The sequence below is a fragment of the Lagenorhynchus albirostris genome, chromosome 11 (genome assembly GCF_949774975.1).
Source record: "Lagenorhynchus albirostris chromosome 11, mLagAlb1.1, whole genome shotgun sequence".
In the NCBI taxonomy this organism is placed as follows: domain Eukaryota; kingdom Metazoa; phylum Chordata; class Mammalia; order Artiodactyla; family Delphinidae; genus Lagenorhynchus; species Lagenorhynchus albirostris.
The window spans coordinates 95,815,651-95,835,576 of NC_083105.1; the positions used below are offsets into that span (position 1 = coordinate 95,815,651).

A 19,926-nucleotide genomic window follows, 5' to 3' on the forward strand; every position below is an offset into this window, starting at 1 on the left:
ACGGGTTATTTATTTACATATATGCCATGCAGTTATTTTGTACAGCATATACGAACAGCCTTACCGATACTGTTTTCACTTTAAAATGAAGAAAGGAAGCTAAGTAAAATTCTGGAACTTGCCCGAGGAGCTTGCATTAAAACTCGGGTTAGACTGATCTGTGAACTGGGCTACTAGCCAGGAATCTTACCCATTTGATTCCGTAACATTAACTTTAATATTATGGCAAGGTGATCTCCTTACATAAGCCAGTTTGGGCACAAAGTCTCCGTATTTATATCATGCTTTAACTTAAAGGATCACAGTCTCAGGCAGTGGATTTCCTATGTATTAGGACGATTTCAGGTGCAACTGTTAGAAATTACACACTTATTTAAGCAAACACACACACACATATCCACATATATAAAACTGTATAAAACTCAATTGTGTATCCCCAACTAGAATTTCTTTTGCTACTTTGCTACCAGTACCAACCCAGCAACTAGACAGCACCTAGAGGAACTGATAACTGCTCACTCAAGACAACTTCTAAAATACTGGTATAGAGACTGAAGAGTAGCGTAAGACAAATGACAACTCAGAACCAGTAAATGTATCGTTTCCACATAGAAGTACAATTTATCCTTTCTGAAAATTGAAAGAATAATAGAGGTATTCAGGGTCACAGAGTCATTAAGTCCCTGAATCTTCCATTTCCAACCACGTAAAACTATGTGGACTCATTCTCTTCCACCATTCTTCTGCTCTTTGCTCCCCTCCCTCCCCACTAGCTCTTGTTAACTCCATGAAAACCAGATCTTTCATTCTAAGCCCACGGGGAAAACAGCAGCCATTTATCAATGTTTATAACATGGCTAGGTTGATATCCTGTTCCAGTTGGAAAGGAATAGGCAAAGAAGAGCAGTCATGAAGCTCCAGCTCCTACTTGTCAATGCTGCAGAGCTGACGAAAGATTTCTGTCAGGTGAAAGTGACAGTGGAGAGTGGGATAGGATCAGTGTTTTACATGATTGTGTTTTTTATTCTGTCCCTTGATGTTTAGACTTGAATGACTGATCCAAACTTTTTGCCAAGTAGGCACACATAAGTAAGCTTCAACAGGAACACATCTTAAACCATTTCTCCAGATGTTGCTTCATTGACTCTTTAACTTGGCCTTCCTTTCCAGATCTTTCTTATCCCCTTATTGTTGACCCTATATTCCCAATTTAGTACTTTTTTTTTTCTCCTTTAAAGTAAATGTTTATTGGGAAAGTCAAGTCTGCTGAATTTACAATGATTTGCTATTAAATCATCATGAAGCTTAAAATCCCCAGAGGTCATGCTCATCTTTTCATCACACACATTGATTTTCATTTTCAGGAGGCCTAGACAGGCTCTGAAAAGTAGTTCATCTCACTGCGTTTCACATCAGTAGGGCCAGGAATGCAACCTAAAGCTCCTGGTAGAGCTCTACCTAAAGAGGAGATCATACCAAGATCAAATGTAAGTGCTTCATTTCATTTTTTTTTTTAACATCTTTATTGGAGTATAATTGCTTCACAATGGTGTGTTATTTTCTGCTTTATAACAAAGTGAATCAGTTATACATATACATATGCCCAGTTTAGTACTTTTTAATGGCTTGTTTGGTTTAATGATGCTTTGAAAAAGTGTTAAGGTAAGCTGCAGCAGGTCTGCAAATTCTCAGCTCCTTTTTTAAAGAAGTTGCCAATATAAGTGTTCTATTATATTTTTAAAAATGCATTCAGCCTGCAAGAATTGGATCCAAACGATCCACGCCTAAGCACAAGAGAAAAATTACAACTCAGTGAAAGAGTCTGTCCCACATTTGCAGGCTAACAGATTGAATTTAGCCTTTCAGTAGGCAACACATCAGGAACCGTTTGATGTTCAGTGGAAACCTTTATGTAGGTTTAGTAAAACTCAGTGAAAGAAAAACAAATTGTAACGTGATAGCAATGATTAGATCCCATAGTAACACTGCAATTTCTGGATCAAGACTGTACATTCAAGCATCAGATTTGTGTCATACTGAAGCAAACCATTAGCCGCAACATCAGATTAAGATTTTTCCCTCTTAAGGTATCTAGAAAAATATCTGATGCCGGCATCGTTTCTGGACGCTTAGCTCTGAATCTCCTTCTGCAGACCATGTAATACTTTGATACTCTCTCAAAAATGCCTTTATGCTTAAAACCACCAGAATAGATTCTTTTAAAATAAATTTCAGTGAGTTCATGCTGACCTTTCTAGTTCTAATTTTGTATATGTTTATTTCTTTTTTCTAATGCTGAAAATTTTGGTCCCTAACAACAAAAAATTAACAATTATTTGTGTGCATCTCTGTGCATAATAGTTTCAAACTAACCATATGCTATTCTAACAACATAATTATTAAAAAAATAATTTAAGATTTCTCTTATTTAAGAATATATCCTAATGGAGACAAAAAATAAAATTACCATGTCTTAGCATCATTTGAAACAACTTTATTATTAAACCATGCACTATACAAACAAGTGTCTTTGCTTTATTTTGCATTTGATTTTTTACAGATTGTTAGTTCTTTTGATTTAATTTTGTCTATTATTATGTAATAAATTTTCATGGTACCAGAGTCAAAACTTCAAAACAAAGTATAGGGCTTCCCTGGTGGCGCAGTGGTTGAGAGTCCACCTGCCGATGCAGGGAACACGGGTTTGTGCCCTGGTCCGGGAAGATCCCACATGCCGCTGAGCGGCTGGGCCTGTGAGCCATGGCCGCTGAGCCTGCGTCCGGAGCCTGTGCTCCGCGACGGGAGAGGCCACAACAGTGAGAGGCCCGCGTACAGCAAAAAAAAAAACAAAGTGTATTTAAAGAAGTCTAGCTTCTTTCCTGTCTCCTCATCTCTGTTACACTCCAAATAGGTAACTATTTTAAAAAATTAGTTTTCAATTAGAAAGCCTTCTGCACTTCCTTAGGCACTAGATAGCCCACTATACACATGGTTCTGCATCTTGCTGTTTTTCACTTAGACGTATAACTGGAGATGACTCCATGGGACGCTGTAACATCTTGCCCATTCCTTTTTACTGCTGAATACTATTCCGTTTATCCCCTCTCTGCAGTTATTCATAGACCCAGGCTGAAGAAGGCTTAACCAGTTTCAACACATTTTCTCTTTTTTTTCAGCTTTATTGAAGTATAATTGACAAAATTATAATATATTTAAGGTGTATGATGTGATGATTTGATATACGTATACATTGTTAAAGGATTCCCACAATCAAGTTAATTAACACATAAATTGCCTCACATATTTACCCAGCCCCCCTTTATTTGTGTGAGAACACAAGTTCAGCTCTCTTAGCAAATTTACAGTATTATCAACTGTAGTCACCATGTTATGCATTAGATCCTCAGACCTTATTTGTGTTACAACTGAAAGTCTGTACCCTTTTGCCAACCTCTTCTCATTTCCCCTAACCTCTGGCAATCACCATATTTTTTTGTAAATTTAACTTTTTTTTTGTAAGATACCATATACAAGTAATACCATGAAGTATTTGTCTTTCCCTGTATGGCTTATTTCACTAAGCAAAACGCCCTCCAGTTTTACTCATGTTGTTGCAAATGGCAGGATTTCCTTTTTTTTTTTTTTTTGGTGGCCAAATAATATTTGTGAGACATATATATTTATTTCACATTTTCTTTATCCATTCGTCCTTCTGTGAACACTTAGGTTGTTTTCATAGTTGACTATTGTGAATAATGCTTCAATGAACATGGGAGTACAGATAACTCTAAGAAAATGATTCTGTTTCCACTGGATGTATATCCAGAAGTGGGATTGCTGGATCATATGGTGTCTCTATTGTTTAGTTCTTGAGGAACCACCATACGTTTTTCCAACTGCCTGAACCAGTTTACATTCCTATCAGTGGTGCACTAGGGTTCCCTTTTTACATCCTTGCCAGCATTTGTTGTATCTTGTTTTTGGATATAGACATCCTAATAGATGTGGTATCTCATTTGATTTGCCTTTCCCTGATCATTAGTGACGTTGAGCACCTTTTCATAAACCTGTTGGACATTTGTATGTTTTCTTTACAAAAATGTCTATTCAGGTCCTTTACCCATTTTAAAAACCATATTCTTAGTTGTTTTGTTTGTTTTTGTTTTCTTTTTTGCTATTGAGTTGTATGGGTGCCATGTATATTTTGTACATTAACCCCTTATCAGTATATGATTTGCAAATATTTACTCCCGTTCCAGAGGTGGCCTTTTCATTTTGCTGATGGTATCTTTTGTTGTGTGGAAGCTTTTTAGTTTGATGTAGTCCCACTTGTTTATTTTTGCTGTTGTTCCCTTTGTTTTTGGTGTCAAATCCAAAAACTCATTGCCAAGACCAATGTCAAGGAACATTTTCCCTATGCTTCCTTCTAGGATTTTTATAGTTTCAGGTCTTAACTTCAGGTCCTTAATTCATTCTGAAGTGATTTTTGTGTGTGGTGTAAGATGGGGTCTGGTTTCATTCTTTTGCAGTTGTATATTCAGTTTTTCCAACACCATTTATTGAAGAGACTGTCCTTTCCCCACCGTATACTCTTGGCATCTTTGTTGAAAATTAGTTGAGTGTATATGCTTATGTTTTTTTCTGGGCTCTCTGTTTCGTTCCATTGAACTATGTGTCTGTTTTTATGCCAATACTATCTGTTCTGATTGCTGTAGGTTGTACTATGGTTTGAAATCAGGATGTGTGATGCTCCCAGCTTTGTTCTTTCTCAAGATTGCTTTGGCTGTTCAGAGTCTTTTGTAGTTCCATACAGATTTTAAGATTTTTTTCTATTTATGTGAAAAATGCTATTATAATTTTGATAGAGCTTGCATTCAATCTGTAGATCTCTTGGGGGTGGTACAGATATTTTAACAATATTAATTATTCTGATTCATGAGCATGGAATAGCTTTCCACTTATCTGTGTCTTCTTCACCTTCTTCAATTTCTTTGAATGTCTTGCAGTTTTCAGTGTACAGATCTTTTACCTCATTAGTTAAATTTATTCCAAGGTATTTTATTCTTTTTGATGGAGTTATAAATGAGATTGTTTTCTTAATTTGTCTTTCTGATAGTTCACTGTTAGTGTATAGAAATGCAACTGAATTTTGGATATTGATTTTGTATCTTGCAAGTTTACTGAATTTGTTTATTAGTTCTAGCAGTTTATTTGGTGGAGTTTTTATGTTTTTTTTAAATATAATATGCCATCTGCAAATAAAGAGTTTTACTTCTTCCTTTTTTTAATATATACATTTATTTAGTTTTGTCTGCATTGGGTCTTCGTTGCTGCACGTGGGCTTTCTCTAGTTGCAGTGATCTGGGGCTACTCTTCGTTGCGATGTGCAGGCTTCTCATTGCAGTGTCTTCTCTTGTTGCGGAGCACAGGCTCTAGGTGTGCAGGCTTCAGTAGTAGTGGCTCGTGGGCTCTAGAGTGCAGGCTCAGTAGTTGTGGTGCATGGGCTTAGTTGCTCTGCGGCGTGTGGGATCTTCCCGGACCAGGGCTCGAACCCATGTCCCCTGCATTGGCAGGCGGATTCTTAACCACTGCGCCACCAGGGAAGTCCCACTCCTTCCTTTTCAATTTGGATGCTTTTTATTTTTTATCGTACCTAATTGCCATGGCTAGGACTTTCAGTACTATGTTGAATAAAGTGGTGAGAATGGGCATCCTTGTTTTGTTTCTGATTTAGAGGGAAAGCTTTTCACTACTGAAAAGCTGTGGGCTTGTCATATATGGCCTTTATTAAAGTTGAGATATGTTCCCTCTACACCCAGCTTGTTGAGAGTTTAACATGAATGGATGTTGAATTTTGTCAGATCCCTTTTCTGCGTCTATTGAGATGTTCATATGATTTTTGTCTTTCATTCTATCAATGTGGTGTATCACATTGATTGTTTTGTGAGTGTTGAACCATCCTTGCATCTGAGGAATAAATTACACTTGATCATCGTGTGTTTTTCTTTTAATGTGCTGTGGAATTTGGTTTGCTAATATTTTGTTGAGGATTTTTTCATTTATGTTCATCAGGGATATTGACCTGTAATTTTCTTTTCCAGTATTGTTCTTGTCTAACTTTGCTATTAAGGTAATGCTCATCTCATAAAATGAGTTGGGCAGTGTTTCCTCCTCTTCTATATTTTGGAAGAGTTTGGGAAGGATTGGTATTAATTCTTTGAATATTTGGTAGAATTCACCAGTGAAGCCATCTGGACCAGGACTTTTGTTTGTTGGGAGGTTTTTGATTACAGATTCAATCTTACTAGTAATTGGTCTGTTTAGATGTTCTATTTCTTCATGATTCAGTCTTGGTAGATTATATATTTCTATGAATTTATCAATTTCTTCTAGGTTATTTGGCATACAGTTGTTCATAGTAGTTTCTTATGACCTTTAGTATTTCTGTGTTTCAGGTATAATGTTTCCTCTTTCATTCATAATTTTATTAATTTGAGTCTTGTCCTTTTTTTTTTTTTCCTTAGTCTGGCTAAGAATTTGTCAGTCTTGTTTATCTTTTCCAAAACACAGGTATTAGTTTTATTGACATTTTCTAATTCCTAGTTTTATTTCTATTCTTATCTTTATTATTAATATTTTCTTTCATCTACTTACTTTGGATTTAGTTTGTTTTTCTTATTCTAGTTCCTTGAGGTATAAGTTAGGTTTTCATTTGATAACTTTCTTTTTTCTCTATGTAGGCATTTATTGCTATGAACTTCCCTCTTAGAACTGCTTTTGCTGCATCAAGTTATGGTATATTGTGTTTTTATTTTTATTTGTCTCAAGATATTTTTTATTTCCCTTTTGATTTCTTTTTTGATCCACTGGTTGTTCAGAAGCATGTTGTTATTCTTTATGTATTTTTGAATTTTCCAGTTTTCCTCTTATTATTGATTTCTAGTTTCATACCATTGTGATTAGAAAAGATGCTTGATATGATTGCAATATTAAAGTAGTTAAGAATTGTTTTGTGGCCTAACAGGATCCTTCATGGAGAATGTTCCATGTGTACTTGAGAAGAACGGGTGGAATGTTCTGTAAATGAAGTCCATATGACCAGCATGTAGTATAAGCCCGATGTTTCCTTATTGATATTCTGTCTGAATAATCTATCCATTGTTGAAATTGGGTATTGAAGTCCCCTACTATTATATAGATTATCTGTAGATAATATGGATTTCTACTTTGTGGTTGTCATGAGGCTTACATAAAACATATTTTTCACAGCCTATCTTAAGGTGACAACAATTAACTTTGAAATCATACTGAAGCTCTACAGTTTTACTCTCCTGCCCCCCCACCATGTTTTATGTTTTTGATATCACAATTTACATCTTTACTTTGTGTATCCATTAACAAATTATTGTAGTTATAGCTATGTGTTATATTTAATACTTTTGTCATTTAACATTAATACGAAATTTGTAAGTGATTTATCCACCACCATTACATTAGAGTATTCTGAATTTAACCGTATGTGTGTATATATATATATAGAGAGAGAGAGAGAGAGAGAGAGAAAGAGATCTTTACCATTGAGATTTATACTTTCATATATTTTCCTGTTACTGATTAGCTTCTTTTTGTTTCAGCTTAAAGTCCTTTTGACATTTCTTATAAGGCTGATCTAGTGGTGATGAAGTCCTTCAGCCTTTGCTTGTCTCGAAAACTCTCTCCTTCAAGGACAACTTTGCTAGGTATTCTTTTTATTACAATTTTTAAAAAATTGAGATATAATTGATATATAACTTTATTTAGTTTCAGGTGTACAACATGATTCGATTGATATATGTATATATTATGAAATAATCACCACAATAAGTCTAGGTAATATCCATCACCACACATAGTTACAGATTTGTTTTTTTTCCTTAGTAGAGTGTTTTGGTTGGCAGTTTGTTTTTTTTCCCCAGCACTTTGAGTGTTATCATGCCACTCCCTTCCACCTGCAAAGATTCTGCTGATAAATCTCCTGATAGTTTTATGGGGGGGGGTCCCTTGTTCATAAGTTGTTTGTCTATTGCTGCTTTTAAGATTCTTTCCTTGTCTTTGACTTTTTACAATTTAATTATAATGTGTCTCGGTGTGGGTTTTTTATAGATTCATCTTGTTTGGAACTTTCTTGGGCTTCCTGGATCTGGATTTCTGTTAATTTCCCCAGGTTAGGGATGTTTTCCACCATTATTTCTTTGAATAAGTTTTCTGTCCCTGCCTATCTCTTCTCCTTCAGAGACCCATGTAATGCAAATATTGGCTTGGCTTGATGTTACCCCATATGTCCCTTAAGTTGTTTTTATTCTTTTTCATTCTTTTTCTTTTCGTTCCTCTTACTGGATGCATTCCACTGCCCTGTCTTTGAGTTTGCTAATCATTTCTTCTGCTTGATTTACTCTATTGTTGAGCCCCTTTATTGAATTTTTTAGTTTTCTTATTGTATTCTTCAGCTCTATTATGTCTCTTTGGTACTCTAAAGTATTTTCTGTCTTTTTGTTGAAATTCTCACTTTCTTCGTGCATTGCTAGTTTGAGGAATAGGCAGGATTCGATTTTCTTTTTAGAAGAGGGAAGGTTTGACCAGGGGCAAAGGGCAGTTGCCAAGGGAAGGGTAAAACTAGCTATGAGTCAAGAAAAATCAAACATATACACAAAAAAGCATGATGTTTAAAGTCTGGCTTCTCTTGACAACTTTCTTGGAGGAAAGAACCTACAATAATTTGAGCTAGTTTTCATTGTATTCTGATAGCACGTCCAGATCGAGTAGTATTGTCATGCATGATGCTAGGATGCCACCCTGTGGTCATTATAAGTATAGCTTCTATAATATCATACATCATTATATTTCTAGATTTCAATTGCAACAATTTTCATGGCTCTTTTATTTTATTTTTTTCTTAGCATGGCTTCCTATCTTAAGTTTCTTTTTGAGTAATATGTAACATTAAAAGAAAATATAAGGCCAAACAAACAATTCCGCACACAAAAATTTATAAAAAATCAAAAAGTGTGTTACCACACCTAAATAAACAATTTTAGAATTTCGTTGAAAACCTTATAATGATATTTGAGGTTAACTTGTAAAGTAGGTTAACTTGGAAATTATGTTACATTGTTTCTTTTTTAAAAAATGATACGTATTTTTAGAATAATAGAACTCATAAGGTTAGAGAGAGGTTCAAATAATATATTACAATAGTTATTTTCAATCTTATTTCAAGCACTACTTTTTTCATATTCATCCTGATAGCACACATACCATAATAACTGCAAAGCTAGCTGTGGAAGAGTCGTCCGATCAAGTATACTCCATTGTTGTTCATTTCATCTAGCTCTTTTTAATCTCTTTTTATTTGATTCCCAACAACTTACTAATTGTCTTTGTACTCCAGGTCCATGGGAATGTACATCACTTGTTTGTATCACATAGTCTAGCAGTAAAATGTTGAATTTAGTACATATTTATTTACTACTTTCCTAAGGGTATGCAAGCCTTACTCTCCCATGAAGATTGTTCCTTGAGGACAGTAAACCATATCACATATTTCTTTTGTATCCTGTATATAGACACACCTTTAATTTAAAGTTAATAGGTTGAAGAAGGCTGTATTTCTAAAATTAAAAAAGCTATTCTATCAAATTAAGATTGGAAAAATTGATTTTTATTGGCCAAAGTGACAAGTAAATCAACAAGAAATTGTCTTTGAATGATTGATTCAGCCAACTATTGGAAATACTACTCAAAATAAACCAAATCTCTCCCTAAAATTTCAATATCATATAACAGAAGTAGTAGGGCATGACTCTGGGGAAGGAATAAGAGAAACTTAAGAAGTGTTCATCTGTATTCGTTCTTAATCTGTACTAATGATTAGAATAATTGACATTCGAACTAATTAATGGAAGGATCAATAGACTTAAAGAACAAACATGAAATGCAATCATTACTTAAAAAAATTATCTGTTGAGTAAATTGTTCCTGGTGAGTTGCTCTTTTGGAATTGGGGTTGAAATATTAATCTAATCATAAGATCTTAGATGTCAAACGTGATACTCTGATTAGATGAACCCCGTGATGGTCTTGGGAGGAAGAGGGTATATTTTGAATGTGGAGATTATTTGAATAGTTGTGATCAAGGAGAGGAATACCGTATATTATTCTCCTCTCTGTACCTAAGCCCTTTGCTCTCTGTTTGCTCTAAAGAAAAGGAAAGCAAAAAAAAAATGACTGAGAATAGACAGTCTTTTTTTTTTTTTAAGGTAAATGGAACCCACTATGCATTTATTTTGAACCCTCGGCTCTCAGAACCCAGTAAGATTACTGTGTAAAATGATTGTCCCTCAGAGAAGGGACAGTGGAACAGAGATCAAATTTTAGGGGGGGCATAACTTTTCCCCTGCCCTCTTAGGGTCTCCAGCTGGGTGTGAGAATTAAATCGATCTAAGGCAGATTAACAGGAGAAACCCACACAGATTGCTCCATGGACATGGGCGCCTCCAAGGAAACAAAGACCCAGTGAAGGGGCCAGGTCTGGGTGTTTAGAGGATAGACAGTCTTAATGCTCACATGTCTGCTCATCAAAACCTTATCACACTTGTCATCATATCGGACTTACCACTCTGGATCTTTAACTGTTTGCTGGGCTTTTTTCAGAGGCAGCAGGGTAGCTAAAGGTAGAAGGAAAGCATCTTTAAATCACAGTTATTCTTCCCTTTCTTCTAGAGAAATTTGGGGTTTCTCACTTGCGTAGTTTGCAAAGAACAATAAAAGCTATGCTGCTACACAAGAAGGACCTCCAGTCTTTTCTCTTGTGAGGTTGCTTGAACCAGAATATTTCCTTCCATGATTTATCACTGATCTCATTGTGTCCTATGTTATTAAAGTTGTCACACGATAGTACAGCTTCTGCTGTCTTCCTCAACTTATGAGAATGACAAATAGAAGAAGGAATGATTAAGAAAGCACAAATGTAATTGCTTGATGACACAGGAACTAGTTGGGAGAGGGTTTAGAAAGAACTTTCTGATTTGTTGGCAGAACCAGAGGAATTGCTAGGTAGTGCCAGGGGAAAGTCTACAAAGAAGACACCCACATTAATATATGATACCTGCTTTAGGGTTGGTTTAGTTCACAGAAAATTGACAAGAAGTGAAGATAAAATTTACGGCATCAGATTCCCTTAGGAGAAATACTGGAGGTGAGGAGCTGGAAGCTGTGGAAAGGATTTGGAGAGTTATTTGGTGGGAACGGCACTTGCCGCTGCAACTTGGAAGGGAATTTAAGACAAACTGGCCTCAGTGGAGGGGAATCAGGGAGTTAAGAAAGAGCTGGTTTTCTTGTACAAACATGAAAGGTCAAGTCAAATGATTTCCGGGAACTCAGGACTTGGCTCCTCCTCTTATTATCTCTTTGACCTTGAACATTAAAACTGAAACAGCTGGGGCTTCCCTGGTGGCACAGTGGTTGGGGGTCTGCCTGCCGATGCAGGGGACATGGGTTTGAGCCCTGGTCCGGGAAGATCCCACATGCCGCAGAGCAACTAAGCCTGTGCGCCACAACTACAGAGCCTGAACTCTAGAGCCCGCGAGCCACAACTACTGGGCCCACGTACCACAACTACTGAAGCCCGCGTGCTTAAAGCCCGTGCTCCACAACGAGAGAAGCCACGACAATGAGAAACCCGCACACCGCACTGAAGAGTAGCCCCCGCTCGCCACAACTAGAGAAAGCCCACGCACAGCAACGAAGACCCAAGCAGCCAAAAATAAATAAATAAATAATTTTATTTTAAAAAAAAACTTTGCTCTGTCTTTCATTTAAAAATGTTGTCTCCATCACAGGCCTCACGGCATTTGTGGGTAAACAGAAATAATCCGTGGACTATTACCTATTTCTGGACACTAAATTGAGTCCAGCAAAGTGTCCCAAAACACGAGAAGGCTGAGATAAAGACAAAGAGTAATCATCCTTGTACTTTTGCTGTCATGGATCAATTATGCTAGATGGTCTCATTCTCAATGATGTGTGATGTCTCCTCATTATGAAAGTTTTCCAACTCAGGATTTAGAAAAGTTTCCTCATTCAGATTTCCGGAATGGTTGTTGAGATTGGCAGGAAAGATAGATGTGTCAGGAAAGAATAAAGTACAAGAGTCAATAACACCAGTTGGAACAGAAAGACAGCCACTAGCAGCCACTCTAGGCAGTCTGATATTCCTAGTTGAGAGAGGAATGTTCTAAAGAGCATAATATCTGTCAGCCTTCACTTAGTTGATGATCTGTGTTAGGCTTCTGTCCCTGCATACATGAGGTAGCTATCCAAGTTCATCTTGTATTTTCATCACTTTGTGCTTAGACCACACAGAGCTTCTGTGAGTTGTGAGTTTCTTCAGAGCTAACCATCATATTCCTCCAACAAGCAAATAGAAAATAAAGGGACTATGGTGGAGGGGGAAGATTGGGAGTTTGGGATTAGCAGATGCAAACTAGTATATATAGGATGGATAAACAACAAGGTCCTACTGTATAGCACAGGGAACTATATTCAATATCTGTGATAAACCATCATGGAAAAGAATATGAAAAGAATATATATAAATGTATAACTGAATCACTTTGCTGTGCAGCAGAAATTAACACAACATTGTAAATCAACTATACTTCAATAAAATTTTTTACAAAGGAAAGTAAAGGACTGATTATTTTTGCTGATTAACAAAATTTGTTGTTTAAAGGGATTAGAATTTTAAGAGCAAATGCAGTTCTTTTATTGAGGCCAATACCCATTTAAATTAGATATGTATGTCTTCCCAGTTTTGTTGCTGTTGTTGTTTCAACAACTTCTTAATCTAAAGGTCTCAAGTCTTATTTCCAGGAGTTATAGTCCCTCTTTGAATGAAAACACTTAACATCAAAGATATAAAGGAACAATGCAATAGCTTCTTGTGGTCTGTTCCCTTGCCTTAAAATCATTACACTCCTTCACGCTGACTCAGATATATTTATTCTTATTCATGACATACAAACACATAGATTCTTCACCCTTTTGTATTCTAGAATGAACACCCTTCATTATGGCACAATTGTCAGATTCTTTTATTTATCATTCTTCATGATGCCGCTATGACATTTCATTTTTAAAATTATGTACAGTATTCATATATTACATTTTGAGTAGAACTTTGCTTACTTTGATAGCAGAGGGATCTTGTCTCAGCTTTATTTGGTTTTGTTTCTTGTTATTTTTCACTGAAGAGAGCCGAATCAGCTTATCTGACATAGTAGCAGTGACCATTTACATATGTTGAGAAAGAGGGAGAGCCTGGTGTTGGAGTGAAGTCCTGGCTATTTAATAGAATGATTAAAAAATGAAGGCCAGCAAAGAAATTCAAAAGACTTTTATTTGGAACACCTTGTCTCTAAGAATCAGGTTTGCTCAAACTTTAAAAAATAAGAAATGGGAAGAAGGAGGCAGTCTTGCTCTGACGGAGATAATGCTGTGAGTTCACCAGATCCCTTCTGTTGCTTGTCCTCCCTTGGAACAAGGAAAACTACCTCCCATTCCCCCAAGTAGTTGGCTGGAGCCATGTGACCAATCCTGGGCAATGAATATGAGAACAAGTGACATATGTCATTTCTGGTTTGAGACACTGAAAAGCCTTTTATGAGTCTCCAGGCAAATGTGCAGGCCTCAGGGTCAGTTGGTGGGACCATAAGACCAAAGCAGCCAGAATCACTGAGCAGCTGCGTGCAGAGCAGAGAAGCTTTCAGACCCACAATGGGCTTTATGTGAGGAGGGAAAAAACAAACCAAAAAAAAAAAAGAAGAAAACCTATTCTCTTAAGATTTGAGGCTTGCTGCAGAATAAACCCAAGAAAAACTTGCAAGAAAAATTCGAGAACTTAGAAGCAAGGTAAAACAGATATACAAAAGAAAAGGAGCTTTATACCTGTACCTATGGCTTTTAAAGGCTGGGCTAAAAAGGAGAGAGAGAGACTCAAGACTTAGAGAATGAAAAGCAAGAGCCTACGTAACAAAGGGGAATCATTTTCCCAGTAGTAAATGGTTTCAGAAACTATTCAAAGTATGACAGGAAATCATAAAGCCAGCAATTGACACCAAAAGTATTAACCAAGAAACAAAAAATAAAGTTATTTGCAACACAAGTCTTTGATAAGGGCTTGTATCCAGAAGTTAGAAGAAACTCCTGCAAATCAATAAAAAAAAATGAGAAAACCCATACAGTAATAGGTAGAATTTGAACAGACTCTGTATGAAATAGTAAATGGCCAAAAACAAAAGAAAGGATGCTCAACTTCATTAGTCATCATGGAAATGCAATGGAAACTACTACGTTAGAGAAAAAATAGAGGCACATGTGAAAAAAGAAAAAAACGCTATAGACACCTGTCAACTGAAAAAAGGGCACAACCTAAAAACTGAGAATTATGTTTTAGTTGGCGGACAAAATCAAGGACTTAAGCCTGGGACACAGCATCTCAGATAGCTCTGAGAGAGGTAAGGGAGAAGCCGGGATACATAGGAGTTTTTGCAACAAAGACCAGGTAGTCGGAACTTCAAAAGTTTACTGTTAATTAAAGAAAGATATCTCAAGTTAAGGAACTTAGCGCTTTTTTATATATGGGAAGATGCAGAAGTCTGGGCTCACTGAAATCGTTCCTTTGATATGGATCTCAGTTATCTGGGGGCCAGTATCTGATGCTTTCTCATCCTGAGTCTCCTCAGGGTGCGCTGTTGGGGGAGGGCACCGCAGTTGACTGCTAGGTGGCAGGCATCCTGTTTCTATCCTGAGTTCCCTCAGAGCTCACAGTCAGGGCAGCTGTAACGTGATGGCTTGATGGCTGCAACATCCTTTGTTTACTGACATGACAGGCAACATGTTTTTCATTGAGACACCTAGTCCACTTCTTCAGGTTAGGATTTGGAATAGAGGTTTTTGCTGCTCTTGAAATAGTGCAGTTTACTTATGGCCGGAAAAATTCAGAAGCTGAAAAAAAAGGATGCTTGTGGAAATGAGCAAGTTGATGAAAGGGGTATACTGTTCCTTATCAGGACCTAAGGGCAGTTGCTCCCAAAACATCAACAGCCCAATTTAAGAACAAGTTAACTGAAATGTTCTTTATCTCAATCTGGGAAGTAGATTTGTATGTACATACATACAAATATACATACAATTGTATTTGTATGTAAAATTTCATTAAGCTATAGAATTAAGATCTATGCACTATACAGTATGTATAGTTAGGCTCGAAACAAACCCTTAATTTGTTAAAAGCATAAGGTAAGAGTAATTCTCCAGGTGAAATGATCTTGGGAGCAAGAAAGAAACCTCCTCTAGGAGACAAGATTCATAGGCATCAAGAATGTCACTACAGGCTTCCCTGGTGGCACAGTGGTTGAGAGTCCACCTGCCGATGCAGGGGACACGGGTTCGTGCCCCAGTCTGGGAAGATCCGGCGTGCCGCGGAGCGGCTGGGCCCATGAGCCACGGCCGCTGGGCCTGTGCGTCTGGAGCCTGTGCTCCGCAACGGGAGAGGCCACAACAGTGAGAGGCCCGCGTACCGGAAAAAAAAAAAAAAAAAAGAATGTCACTACAGGAGGTCACAGTGACAGACTTTAAGGTAGGGTTAAAAGGTCTGAGGCTCCTGCTGGGGATGAAGACATACATCTTCCAGAGCAGAACACTTGAATGAAGGTCAAGGTGTCTAGAATTCCCTATTACAAATAATGGTACCCTGCTTAAAAAGTATTGTAGAAGAAAAACTCCATTTATTTGTCATGCTAGGAACATGGGGTTCAAAAAAAAAAATTTAGATGTTTCTCATAAACTAATGGGAAGAATTCCTTAAGTAAACTTTAGACAATGTTTATAACACTTTAGACAGAGCGTTTCACATTCCACCCTCTGACAGAATACATACATAAGGCATAAAATCACTATTAACTTCTTAAAGGAGATATTTCTTCTAGTTGAGTTTTTAGCTCACAATTTGTGGACTATAGACATCTGGTAGAAGTTCACTGATAGTCTAAGTTGAAAACAATTTTCTCCTTGTTTTTGTTTTTCTTTTTCCATTTCCCTACCTCTGTGGCTTGCAATAGTAATGCAGGCGCATTGCTTTTGCTCTTTAAATGTTATTGCTTCAGGCAAATTTTCTAAACTTATGTGTAGAGATATTTTTGTAATATTCTTTTATATGCAATTATCCTTTTCGTTCTTTGGAAAATGGGACATATAAGATACTGTGGGTGGAAAGCAAGGGGATATTTTTTGACTTTGGAGGGTCAAGGACCTATAATTACTCAAGTGAAAAATGGCTTAAGCTCAGTTACAGCTAAAGGCAGATAGACTCTAACGAGGTATCTGAATGGCTTAAGTAAGGGGAACAGAAGATGAAATTGGAGGGCAGAGTATTTTGGAATTTAGTTTTTTTAGGATTTTAATTTGTAAAGGATAGGAATATTTCTTTAAAAAATTAATAATAGGAGGCATTTCCTTTGGTGGTGTTTTTCATTGTAACTTTTGGGTTCATTTTGTAACTATAGGACAGTGGATTTGCAATGGGGGACTTATGGGGAGAGAGGCATCTTTACCCTTCTCCATACAGTTTTGACCTCCTTCCCATGTTTCCAATAAAAATTAATTTAAAAAAAACAAAAAGGAAGTCTTCTTAGAAGGCAGAGTGAGATTTGGTGGCTTTGGATGTCCTTCAACAGTTATCCTTCAACAGTCCTTTCCCTCATCCTTTCTCCTTTCTTCCCACCTTCCTTTCTGCTTCCTCTCAAGAGAGGAGAATTTGCTCATCTGCTTGTTCAGAACCAAGGATATGAGGATATTAACTGTGCTCTATTTTAGGGCAGGTTTGCTTTGTCAGAATCCAGGAGCGAATGCTCTTGTCCATCCACCTCCTGGAGTAAACCCTAGCCGGGCTCACTCTCTTGAGGCAGCTGACTGCCCCTTCTCTCCCCACCATTTGGCTAGGCCACTAAGTCACTTGGTTAAGTCAGTAAGTAGGTAAGGGTCCCCTCTGTGCTCAGCCTTGTTGAGAGAGAAACAGAGAGTCAGAGGCCCCACTTCTGTACTTCCAATCCAGTTTATACCAAATAGTGCTACATAACCCTGTGCCTACCCAGATAATTTCAAATATTACAATAAAAACTTTCCATCCATTTAACTTACTGAAATATTGTGTATACATTGATCATCACTTATACTAAGTTTGGTTAAGCTGAAAAGAGTTGACGTGTGTAAGCAAACCTGAGGAAATAATACACAACGGATTCAAAGGATTTTTGAGATAGAAAGAAAGAGGAAAAGAAATGCACAGGGACTTCCCTGGTAGCACAGTAGTTAAGGATCCGCCAGCCAAAGCAGGGGACATGGGTTCGAGCCCTGGTCTGGGAAGATCCTACATGCCACGGTACACAAGCCACAACTGCTGAGCCTGTGTGCCACAACTACTGAAGCCCATGCGCCTAGAGCCCGTGCTCCATAACAAGAGAAGCCACTGCAATGAGAAGCCCACCCACTGCAATGAAGAGTAGCCCCTGCTTGCTGCAACTAGAGAAAGCCTGTGCACAGCGATGAAGACCCAATGCAGTAAAAAATAAATTAATTAATTAATTTTTAAAAAATGCACAGGTCATGTGGCCAGACATGTGAATAGTGATGGATGTGTCAACATTTTTGAGGGAGAGATGGAAGAATTAACTAAGGGCACAAAAAAGCATAGACTAACAAAGGGTTATAGGACCTGATATCTAGTTGTAAAAACAAAAACAGGGGCCAAGCACTTTAACTTGGGCTGATTAGGGGATTTCCATGGGTAATTCTGGCAATACATGATTTTTCACCTTGTGTTCCGACCTTGGTTCTTAACTTGGTGTCATATGCCACTCCACTGCAGTGTGCTTTTCTTTTTTCCACTGTTCCTTTCATGTAAACTCCTTAGTCAGGAACCCTGAGGCAAAAATCTGAGTGGCAGGATCCAGGATAACTGTTGAAGGACATCCAAAGCCACCAAATCTCACTCTGCCTTCTAAGAAGACTTCCTTTTTGTTTTGTTTTTTTAAATTAATTTTTATTGGAGTATAGTTGATTTACAATGTTGTGTTAGTTTCTACTGCACAGCAAAATGAATCAGTTATACATATACATATATCCACTCTTTTTTACATTCTTTTCCTATATAGATTATTACAGAGTATTGAGTAGAGTTCCTTGTGCTGTACACTAGGTTCTTATTAGTTATCTATTTTATATATAATAGTGTGTATATGTCAATCCCAATCTTCCAATTTATCTTCCCCCTTCCCTCCTTGGTAACCATGTTTGTTTTCTACATCTGACTCTATTTCTGTTTTGTAAATAAGTTCATTTGTACCTTGTTTTAGATTCCACATATAAACAATATCATATGATATTTGTCTTTCTCTGTCTGACTTACTTCACCGAGTATGACAATCTCTAGGTCCATCCATGTTGCTGCAAATGGCATTATTTAAGAAGACTTCCTTAACAATCTTTCATCTTTCCCTTTTCAATCTATTGTACTGGCTTCGACTCCCATTACTCTACAGCATTACTCTGGATCCATCCTCTCCGCATGCCATGAATATTCCGCCTGGAAATAAAGATGGCCTGTGATGCTTGGGATGGATACTGACTGCCTGAACAAAACACCTAGCTGCAAATGAGCCCACAGGTGTAGTTGCTTGTGAGGGGTAAACTGTGAAGAGACCTGAGGTCAGCATGAAGACAAGCAAGAGCAGCATCTCAGCTGTCTCTTTCCTTGACTGGAGCTCAGTTAGTTTTAGTTTGCCCTCGGTTCTGTTGTCAGAAGAAGGGTCCTGTCCTCCTTGTCTCCTCCCACAAAGACAGGGTAGGTGGATACTTTATATTGAATTATTTAAAGGACCCGAAGTCAGAGAGCTCTACCTGTTTTGCGCACTAATATGCCCCAAATGCCTAGAAATGTTCCTGGGACACGGTGAGCAGTCGGTATGTATCTGATAGTTTTATGTAATGTTAATCATTAGAACCTGAAGGCTATTTCTTACTGGTTCGACTGGGAATAAAACATAGATTAACGGCAAAAGTAGTGAAAGAAGTTTTGTATTCAGTGATCTCTGATCAGTACAGAGGCAGTTTTTACTTTGGATTATTTATTTTGTCTTAGTTTGTTCAGGCTGCTCTAACAAAAAATCACAGACTGGGTAATTACAGGCAACAGAAATTTTCACAGTTCCGGAGGGTGGTGCCAGCGTGGTTGGGCGAAGGCCCTCTTCCCGACTGCGGACTGCCGGTATCTCGCTGTGTGCTCTCTGACGGGTCTCTTATAACATTAATCCCATTCCTTAAGGCTCTACCCTCATGGCCCAAGCACCTCCCAAAGGACCCACCTCCTAATACCGTCCTCTTTGGGATTAGCATTTGAACATACGAAATTTGGGGGGACACAAACATTCAGACTGTAGCAATGTCCTAACATACTACTTACAATTCAATGAACCCATTGATGCTTTTTTTTTCTGTTTTAGCCACCTCCCCAGAGAACCTTGTAACAACAGAAGATCTGTCCTTCTCTTCATAATAGAGTACATGTCTCCAAAGAACTGAATTATTCTGCCTGTCAGATTCTTTGTTTCCTGCACTTGAATAGTAAAAGATGAAAATGATTAAAGTTTTGTTTTAATTCTTTTAATAAAAGTCATGGATATTCTGCCACAACATTTTTTCAACAATTTAAAAAGCAGTTATTTTTCATTCATGCCTTCAGGGAGATAAAATTCCAGTCATTGTAGTTGAACTTGAGTATTTCTAAGTCTTTTGAGCTATAGGTTGCCAAGTGATTTCTTGCTTTAAAGCCCT

The 19,926-nt window shown here is 37.5% G+C and overlaps 1 long non-coding RNA gene across 1 annotated transcript; it reads left to right on the forward strand.

The window, feature by feature from the left end:
- The first annotated feature begins 2 nt into the window (after window positions 1–2).
- On the forward strand, window positions 3–19,727 carry LOC132529854 (uncharacterized). Its single transcript, XR_009543594.1, has 3 exons — window positions 3–1,487; window positions 7,635–7,739; window positions 19,596–19,727. It is a non-coding gene; the product is annotated as an uncharacterized LOC132529854 (long non-coding RNA).
- Window positions 19,728–19,926: the final 199 nt, after the last annotated feature.